Source organism: Rhinoraja longicauda, chromosome 14 (assembly GCF_053455715.1).
Source record: "Rhinoraja longicauda isolate Sanriku21f chromosome 14, sRhiLon1.1, whole genome shotgun sequence".
Lineage (NCBI taxonomy): Eukaryota > Metazoa > Chordata > Chondrichthyes > Rajiformes > Arhynchobatidae > Rhinoraja > Rhinoraja longicauda.
In genome coordinates this window covers 19,162,750-19,173,562 of record NC_135966.1, presented here as the reverse complement: position 1 = coordinate 19,173,562, position 10,813 = coordinate 19,162,750, and the positions used below count along the sequence as shown (strand labels likewise).

Here is a 10,813-nt window from a genome sequence, read left to right as displayed (position 1 = left end):
CAATCAGTTTTATTGGCAAGAGAGGACACAAATAATACTTGTCTCGGGGTCCAGTTTTACAGCAGCACGTCTCTCTCTCTCTCTCTCTCTCCTCTCTCTCTCTCTCTCTCTGCCTCCATCCACGGCACTGATCACGACTCAGCCCGTCGGTGAACCCCTCTCGTACATGAACACATCAGATTTATTGGCAAGAGGGAGAACAAAATGAATACTTGTGTTGGTATGCACGGGGTCCGTTTTACAGCAGCACTCGTCTCTCTCTCTCTCTCTCTCTCTCTGCCTCCATCCTTGGCGCTGATCACGACTCAGCCCATCGGTGAACCCCTCTCGTACATGAACTTGAACTAACTTCTGGCTTTCTGGCACCTGCCCTTTTACAGGTAAGAAGTCAGGTGTTGAAATAACCGCCGTTAAGTTGTGGCCAATAACGCTGCTCCCAAATTCAAATTAGAATCAATGGCAGGGAACTGCATCCGAGCGAGCCCCCCCCCCCCTCCCTCAACCTTTGGGAACAAAGCGCTTTCAGCCGCAGACTGGCGCATAAAGCAATACACAGCGCTACAGAATTGGCGCGTAAATCATTGCTACAGACTTGGCGTAAAGGTAATACACACAGCGCTGCCGGTTCGACGCGCAAAGGGTTAAACAGAGCGCTGTTGGATTAACGTGTGGGAATTTAAACAAAGAGCTGTCTGTCGGCTGCAGCGCTATGGGGGTCTAAATATAACGCTACTGGCCGCTACGTTATGGGGTTTAAATATAGCGCCACTGGTCACAGCGCTTCTGGCCACAGCGCTATGGGCTTTAAACGTAGCACGATGGCCACAGAGCTACCAGCCACAGCACTATGGGCTTTAAACGTAGCACGATGGCCACAGAGCTACCAGCCACAGCACTATGGGCTTTAAACGTAGCACGATGGCCACAGAGCTATGGGTCGCAGACTGTTCAGGAAAATTCTCGTATAACAGGGGGTAAGTCATCCCATATCATCATTCTCCTCCGCCACCATTTATGGCCTTGCCTCACAGCCCCATGACTATCTGGGTCAACAGGTTAAGCCCTCTGGATCTGGTGAAACAGAATTAATGGGAATGCGGAACATGGACAGTGAACACAGATTGCAGCCCACGCCTTGTCAAATCTGGACAGCTACTGTCACTAGGGCAGGTTACACGAATTTCATTTGCACCTTGCACTCTGTTGAAAAGGTTATGATTTAATTGCTCATCATTATTCCAGTGCATATTATCTACAGCTAACTAACTTTAATGATTCTGTAATTTCATGTACTTGGCCACTTCAGACCTTAACATTCTGCACTACCGATATCTGAGGAAGGTTGCGCTGGCTCTTGAGAGGGTCCAGCGGAAGTTTACAAGAATTATCCCAGGAATGAGTAGGTTAGTTTATGATCAGCGTTTGTCGGAACTTGGCCTGTACTCGCTGGAGTTTAGAAGAATGAGAGGGGACCTCATTGAAATATACTGAATAGTGAAAGGTTTGGATAGAGTGGATGCGAGAGGATTTTCATTTTGTGGGAGAGTCTAGAACTAGAGGTCATAGCCTCAGAATTAAAGGATGTTCTTTCCGGAAAGAGATGAGGAGAAATTCCTTTAGTCAGAGGGTAGTGAATCAGTGGAATTGTTTGCCACAGAAGGCTGTAGAGGCCAAGACAGTGGATATTTTTTAATGCAGAGATAGATAGATTCTTGATTAGTAAAGGTGTCAGAGGTCATGGGGAGAAGGCAGGAGAATGGAGGGCATCTACAACACACGATGCCTCAGAAAAGCCACCAGCATCCACAAAGACTCTTCACACCCCTGCAACAGTCTGTTCGAACTCCTTCCATCGGGCAGACGATACAAGGCCTTCTACGCCCGCACCTCCAGACTCAGGAACAGCTTCATCCCCAGGGCCATAGCTGCTATGAACCGATCCTGCTGAGCCAGATGGCCACAACGCGTAGATCAACTTGCACTTTACCCTGTCTAAAAACTGTTACAATTGTTTCGTTTCGTTGGGTTGCTGTTAATTACTTAAATTATTGCATCGTATGAGAGGCGCATTCCCAATCTCGTTGTACCCCTGGGTACAATGACAATAAAGATATATTGTATATTGTATTGTATTGTATTGTATTGTATTGTATTGTATTGTATATGGGGTTAGGAGGGAGAGATAAATCAGCCATATTGAATGGCGGAGTAAACTTGATGGGCCGAATGGCCTAATTCTACTATTCCTTATGACCTTATGACTCAAGTTACAGCAGGGTTCTGTCCCTGTGAATTGTTTGTATCCCAGACAGTTCGCAAGTGTGGGGCTGTGAACTGTTACTTGTTGACAAAATATACCTGCAACCCCACAACAGCCAGCAAGTCTATCCCACTGTCTTCCACATGCCTGTTCTATGTATGGGCTGTACATACGTTGGGTGTTTGTAACCTGGGAATGATTGCTACCCAAAATTCTCGTAGGTATGATGAAGAAATTTTGTTCTGAATTGTTTCCATGAGCTTCATTTTAGTTTAGTTTAGTTTAAGGATACAGCATGGTGACCTTCGGCCCTCTGAGTCTGCGCCGACCAGCAATCCCCTTACACTAGCACTATCCTACACACCAGGGACAACTTACAAAGCCAATTAACCTACAAGCCTTTGGAGTGTGTGAGGAAGCCGGAGCACCCGGGGAAAGCCCACACGGTCGCGGGGAGAACGTACAAACCACCTACAGACAGCACCCGTAGTCAGGATCGAACCCGGGTCTCTGGCGATGTAAGGTCACAATTGTACTGCTGCTCCACCTTAACCTACAACCCTGAACGTCGTTGTAGTGTTTCTTCTTATGCTCAAAAGTACACCCAATTTAATCTAAAAAATTCTGGCTAATTTATAATTACTTCTGAATTTTATCCTCCATTCCTAAACCCTCTAAAAAAGCAGTTGCTTTATTTGGCTTTATTTACTTGGACTTGCATCTTGAATTATGTACTTGAACCAATTGTTTTTATATTTGTCAGCTCCTGTCAATTTTGATGGAGAGATTCTTTTGTACTTTTTTTCAAGAAGTTAAAAAAAAACAACATTTCTTGCTATCTGCCAAACTACACACTCTTCAATTTTCAGCAATTTTGGAGCATAATCACCTCCCTGTGCCTCATTCCAAGTCATGCACAGATACTAACAATGGAAGTTGATCTTGAAACGACCTCAAGTGTGTGCCACTTCCAATCCTTCACTGTTTGAGATGGCACTGAATGAGCATAATCCCTGCTTTCCTGCCTGTCAGACGTCTTACTATCCATTGTGTTCTATTTTTTTTCTCTTATACCATATGCTTGGATTTTTGCAGGATACTTCATCCATAATTGAACACCTTTGGCAAATATGATGACAGTGTGGTGCAGTGTTTCAGCTTTGGATTCAATTGCTGATTCTAGTGCAAATTAGTTTTATAATCCTTGGCTTTCTGTTTCAATTTCAGGAGTGGTCCCTGAAGACTGCAAAATTGCAAATGTTTCTCCACTGTTCAAGAAGGTGGCGAGGCAAAAGAGTGGAAACTATAGGCCGGTTCGCCTGATTTCAGAGGGTCCTTAAGATTTTTGTGTCTTTTATTAAGGATGAGGTTTCTGGGAGAGGCACGTGATAAAATAGGCCAAAGTCAGCATGGTTTTGTGCACGGGAGATCCTGCCTCACAAATCTATTGGAATTAGTTTAGTAAGGTTTACTTTAGTTTAGTTTAGTTTAGTTTAATTTAGTTTAGTTTAGTTTAGTTTAGTTTAGTTTAGTTTAGTTTAGTTTAGTTTAGGTTAGTTTAGTTTAGTTTAGGTTAGTTTAGTTTAGGTTAGTTTAATTTAGTTTACTTTACTTTACTTTAGTTTAGTTTAGTTTAGTGATACAGCATGGAAACAGGGCCTTTGGCCCACCGGGTCCCTGCCGACCAGCCATCCCTGCACATTAACACTATCCTACACACACTAAGGACAATTTTTACATTTACCAAGCAAATTAACCTGCAAACATGTACGTCATTGGAGTGTGGGAGGAAACCGAAGATCTCGGAGAAAACCCACGCAGGTTATGGGGAGATCGTACAAACTCCGTACAGACGGCACCCGTAGTCGGGGTCGAACCCGGGTCTTCGGCGCTGCATTCACTGCAAGGCAGCAACTCGACAGCTGTGCAACCGTGACTGCTCTTTGAGGATGTAAATAGCAGGACAGACGAAGGAGAGCCAGTGGAGGTTTACTTGATTTTCAGAAGGTCTTTGATTAGATGTTGCATGGGAGGCTGCAAACAAGATGAGAAGCCATATTATTAGAGGGAACATGCCAGCATGGATAGAAGATTGGCTGAATGGCAGAAGTCAAAGAGTGGGAATGAAGGGGGCTTTCTCTGGCTGGCTGTCAGTGACTAGCGATGTCCCGCAGGAGTCTGTGTCGGGTCTGCTCATTTTCATATAACTGAGCGGCTAGGTGATGTTTCCGGTCGGATCTGAAGAAGGGTCATGACCCAAAATGTCACTTGCCCATGTTCTCCAGAGTCGCTGCCTGACCAACTGAGTTACTCCAGCACTTTGTGTCTGTTTTTGTTGGGATAGTGTTGCTTCACTATTTCTACAGTGGATTTTATTTGTAGAAATGTCTGCAGGTCTTTGGCAAGCTTTGTTATTGCAGCCCACAGATCATCCCACATTGAACACCATTTAGTGGTAGGGAAGGTGCTGGAGTCAATTATAAAAGATGAAATTGCGGAGCATTTGGATAGCGGTAACAGGATCGTTCCGAGTCAGCATGGATTTACGAAGGGGAAATCATGCTTGACTAATCTTCTGGAATTTTTTGAGGATATAGCTAGGAAAATTGACAGGGGAGAGTTAGTGGATGTAGTGTACCTGGACTTTCAGAAAACCTTCGACAAGGTCCCACATAGGAGATTAGTGTGCAAAATTAGAGCACATGGTATTGAGGGTAGGGTACTGACATGGATAGAAAATAGGTTTGCAGACAGAAAGCAAAGAGTGGGGATAAATGGGTCCCTTACAGAATGGCAGGCAGTGACTAGTAGGGTACCGCAAGGCTCGGTGCTAGGACCGCATCTATTTATAATATACATTAATGACTTGGATGAAGGGATTAAAAGTAACATTAGCAAATTTGCAGATGACGCAAAGCTGGGTGGCAGTGTGAACTGTGCGGAAGATGTTATGAGGTTGCAGGGTGACTTGGACAGGTTGTGTGAGTGGGCGGATGCATGGCGGATGCAGTTTAATGTGGATAAGTGTGAGGTTATCCACTTTGGTGGTAAGAATAGGAAGGCAGATTATTATCTGAATGGTGTCAAGTTAGGAAAAGGGGATGTACAACAAGATCTGGGTGTCCTAGTGCATCAGTCACTGAAAGGAAGCTTGCAGGTACAGCAGGCAGTGAAGAAAGCCAATGGAATGTTGGCCTTCATAACAAGAGCAATTGAGTATAGGAGGAAAAAGGTCCTTCTACAGTTGTACAGGGCCCTAGTGAGACCGCACCTGGAGTACTGTGTGCAGTTTTGGTCTCCAAATTTGAGGAAGGATATTCTTGCTATTGAGGGCGTGCAGCGTAGGTTTACTAGGTTAATTCCTGGAATGGCAGGACTGTCATATGTTGAAAGACTGAAGCGGCTAGGCTTGTATACCCTGGAATTTAGAAGGATGAGAGAGGATCTTATCGAAACATATAAGATTATTAAGGGGTTGGACACATTAGAGGTAGGAAACATGTTCACAATGTTGGGGGAGTCCAGAACCAGGGGCCACAGTTTAAGAGCAAGGGGTAGGCCATTTAGAATGATGAGGAAAAACTTTTTCAGTCAGAGAGTTGTAAATCTGTGGAATTCTCTGCCTCAGAAGGCAGTGGAGGCCAATTCTCTGAATGCATTCAAGAGAGTGCTAGATAGAGCTCTTAAGGATAGTGGAGTCAGGGGCATTGGGGAGAAGGCAGGAATGGGGTACTGATTGAGAATGATCAGCCATGATCACATTGAATGGTGGTGATGGCTCAAAGGGCCAAATGGCCTCCTCCTGCACCTATTGTCTATTGTCTATTTTTTATTGTCTATTGAACAGTGTTCCTGCCACCTCCACACTCCATCAGGTTGCTCCACAGTTGAGGGAGCCATTAAAACCTTTTGCTCCCAATTACCCCCTCTCCTTATTGTCCTTTTCCACCAGCTCAATATTCATCACTCATTTTTATGCCATCCCACTCACTTCCCAAGACTGTCTTACGCATTATCCATAGATGGCACCCCTAGTAAATAGCGGTACAAATGGTAACATCTCTTGAAAGGAGTATACCACAATAGTGATTTTTTTAACGCAAAGATATTTACATTTGTCTACTGTTTTTGTGTTGGCATTAGCATTATATTTTTAAACGAGGAAACATTGACAGGCGGAAGAGTCGGCTATTTGGCACTTTAAGACTATTTCTCCATTCAGTATCATTATAGCAGATTATTCAAAGTCAGTACCTTCTTCCTGCTTTATTAAAAAGGGCGGCACAATAGTGTACTGGTAGAGCCGCTGCCTCACAGCGACAGAGACCTGGGTTTAATCCTGACCTCGGGTGTTGTCTGTGTAGAGTTTGCATGTTCTCCTCGTGACCTGTGTGGGTTTTCTCTGGGTGCTCCCAAGTTAGGATCAAATCCGGGTCTCTGGAGCTGTAAGGTAGCAACTCTACTGCCGTGCCATTCTGCCACCCACATTTTTAAAAGATTTGATTTCAAAGTACAGCACAACTAAAATGCTGAGCCATTTCTAGCCCCCAGCGCTTCTTCCTCAGTTATTGATGAGTCGACACACATTGTGTCAAATGTGTCATCTGCATATCTAGGGATATTATATGTGAGTCAAAAGAAGTTAAATAAGAAATAATTATTTTACACCTACTATTTATACAATGTGGCTTGTTAGAATTGCAAATGGTTCATATTATGTCCTTGTTTTATACATTGTATGCAACATCTGTACATGATCAGACATTATAAGTTTTTTTAGTTTGCCAATAACGAGTGCATAGTTAACAATCCTAAGGTAGATGCAAAATGCTGGAGTAAGCGGGACAGGTAGCATCTCTGGAGAGGAATGGGTGACGTTTCGGGTTGAGATCCTTTTTCAGGCTGATTTTTTAATTGATTTTGCATGTAGAGCCCATGTATTATGTGCTGTTCATTAAAACCCAGTGCAAAATATTGTAGGGATTCATGTTGTGTTGAATATTAATTGCATTTAGAACTCTAACACTTTTTAAGCCAGCTCTGCCATTTTCTGATTGAACTCAGCTGCACAAACCAACACATTCAAACAGAAACTCTGTGTCCATATCTACTACATTTTGTTATGTGTTCAATTGGGCATTTAAAAAAAACCCTTATTGGATTTGCTTAACACATATCTTTAGTAATTGATCTTATTTGAGTGAGCTGCATTTTTGTGAATGTTCACTAATAACTCCTTGAATTATTCATTCCTGGAATGGGCACAACTGTCATTACACTGAATAATCTTCAATGGTTTATCATTGTTTCTCTGCCTGAGCAGAATTGCAAGACACAATTTGCATACATAAGGTTTTCTTTTTTATTGACAGGACCACTGCTGTTATTGACAGGACCACTGCTGTCTTCTATTATAAATAATTCCAAAACATTGGTTAACATGAGACAGTCTCGCATTAATTTAAAATGAACAGCACAAAAGTGTATATAAAATAAAATGCAATTGGTGAGAAAGTCCATAAAACCTATTGAGAGTTGATAGTGATCAGTTCATAAGTTCATAAGTGATGGGAGCAGAATTAGGCCATTTGGCCCAACAAGTCTACCCCACCATTCAATCATGGATGATCTATCTCTCCCTCCTAACCCCATTCTCCTGCATTCTCCCCATAAACCCTGACACCCGTACTAATCAAGGCAACAAAAAAAAATTCATGATAGAAAAATTTAAATCTGAAACAAAAGTCCATTGTCAGACACAAACTAGGAGAAAAGCACCTCACATATGCTCGGGTAGTTTACAACCCAACAGTATGAACATAGAAATTTAAATAATACACTCCTCCCATTATATCTTCCCTGTGCACCCCCTACCCAGTGCGTTTACATTTCTCCCATTATTCTGCCCCTCTAACCCCAACCCCAATCATTCCCTTCCACCTATATCCCTCCCTCTGGCTTTACATTTTACTCCACTTCTCTCCTTATCTGACATCCTTTTCTCTCCTTTGCTTCTCCAGTTTTGCCCACACAGCTTCCAATTAAACCCCTCTCAGCTGCATCCACATAATTGCCAGGCTTTGTCTACCCCCACCACTTTTCCAACGTTTTCCCCTCTAATTTAATTAGTCTTAAGAAGGCTTCCGATCCAAAACATCGGCCATTTATTCCTTCAACAGATGCTGCCTGACCCGCTGAGTTACTCCAGCACTTTGAGTTTTACTTTAGTGTAACTACAATGACTGCGATGTAGCAACTTTTCTATTACCTGATGTATAATCACGTTCAGTCAATGCATCTTCTAAAGCCATATTGTACCCATTCTCCCAGCAGCCTCACACTGGTCATTGGAACATTTTTACTTTGCACAAGGAAGGAAAGTCGGTGGATATATGACATTTAGATTTTTAGAAAGTATTTGATAAGCAGGTGCATGTATTAAAGGCCCTTTTGGAAAATAAAATCTAGCGCTGCAGGAGGTTGCAATTTACAATTTATTATTTCTGTGCGTAACTTGGATGAAGATATGGTTACTAAATGGCTGTGACAAAATGGTTGGTAGGAAAATATGTTATGAAGAGAATATATTTGGATGTTTGAAAGAGATAAAGATAGGTTAAGTGAACAACAAAGATATGGCAAATGGAGTAAAATGTGGAACAATGAAAAGAAAAAAAACATTTTAACTAAATGACGCGAGATTGAAGAATTCTGCAATTCAGAGAGATCTGGGTGTCTTAATGCTTGATTCATAAAAATTACCATGCAGACACTGTAAGTAATTCAAAAAATTCACATGATGTTATATTTATTCTGAGGAAATTGAGTCCATTAGGGAGCGGGAGGAGTATTACCTTTCAATTACTGAGGGCATTAGTTAGGGGACACCTGGAGAATACTATACAATATTGTCCTCTTTAAATTAAAGGAGACCAATATTGTATACAATTTCTGGATTTCTATTAGACACTGGACTAATGCTTCAAACATTGTGCAAGGGATGGTTGGACAGGCTAGGATTGCATCTCTGGAGCTTAGAAAAATGAGAAGGGAACTGATTGACACACAAGATCCTGTGGGAACTTCACAGAGTGAAGACAGACAGGTTATTACTTCTTGTGGGAAATATTTTAAAAATAGGGGATCAAATAAGACAAATAAGGTGATATGTTTTCTGTCAAAGCCATCGGTCTTTTTTCGAAGGGAGGTGGAAGCAGTGTTTTTTTTAATGTTTACAGAGACAGATGCTTGGTGAGCAAGATCGTAAAAGTGACCAAATCTAAATGGAAAAGCAGTGCTGATGTTCCCATTAGATCTGCCATAATCATATAGAATTGTCGAGCATGCTTATAGGGATGAGCAGACCATTCCTGCTCCTGATTTTTAATGTTCACATGTTCATATCTATCTATATATTACTAAAACTCTCATCTTGTATATATATTCGTACGTATAATATATATATATATTTCATTGCATATTTCTACGTACCCAAAATATAACCAAAACGGTACACGATAGCGCAACAATTTTAGGACCACCTTACTCACCATTGTCCTGCGGTTCAAATGGTTGTTATATTTTTTAAGTTTTTCACTTTTTAAACTTTAATAAATCCCTTTTAAAATTTAATAAATCCCTTTTCCACTTGCACTGCCCGTCAACCATGTTCAATGTCACAATGGGAACACAATGGCTCCGTGCCTGCGCATTTGGGGTCCGTTGATCTAATACTTACGTAAGATGCTGCCGGATCCGCATGTGCGCGGAACAAACGGGTCCGTGCCTACGCAGTTGGGGCCTATTGATCTAATACTTACGTAAGATGGCCACTGGATCCGTGCGGGCGCTGTTGGGGAAGGGTTGCCGCTCGGAGGGGGGTGGGACCCGCCCGAGTTATGGGAATGGCGGCCGATGAGGGGGAGGGTGAGGAGAGCTCTCCTGCTGCTGGCCGTCCGGGGCCGGGATGAGTGGCTCCCTCTCCCCTTTCCTCTCCGCCCCTCGCCCGCCCCCAGCCTCGGGGTAGACTTCCCCGCCGGCAACGGGTCCACGGCTCATCAGTTGGGGGGAGGGTTGCCGGTCCCACAGGAGAGGTTTGGACCCAACAGGGGTTGGTGGTCCCACAGGAGAGGTTTACACGGTTGCCGGGCATGCAAGAGAGGTTTGGACCCAACGGGGGTTGCCAGGCCCACAGGAGAGGCTTGGACCCAATGGGTCCACGCCCAGCTAGTGTAACAATAAAAGTTCCCAGCCATTAGGATATGACATATTTGAGGCTTGCTGTCTTCTCCTGTAGGCTGGTGTTCAAGAGGAAGTGCTGGCCTGTAGTTGCTACTAATGTGACATGGGGAATGGGCTCTGTTCTGACAGTGCATTATCATATCTAGGTCATATAACTCTCCCTCCACAGCTTGCTTCACTCATCCCTTCCCACTAAACCATCCCCTCTGCAGATATGTTCCTCTGCAACCACAGTACATGAAACACCTGTCTCTATACCTCCTCCCTCACCTTCATCAGTCCTTCTAGGTAGGACAGAGGTTCATGTGAGCG

General features: G+C 43.2%; 1 long non-coding RNA gene across 1 annotated transcript in view; it reads left to right on the top strand.

Annotated features, from left to right (window-relative positions):
* Positions 1-263: 263 nt before the first annotated feature.
* The window catches only part of LOC144599841 (uncharacterized), a 120,991-nt gene continuing 110,441 nt past the window's right edge, over positions 264-10,813 (top strand). Inside the window, exon 1 of the long non-coding RNA XR_013548045.1 lies at positions 264-380. This is a non-coding gene — a long non-coding RNA (uncharacterized LOC144599841). The remainder of the gene's footprint in view (positions 381-10,813) is intronic.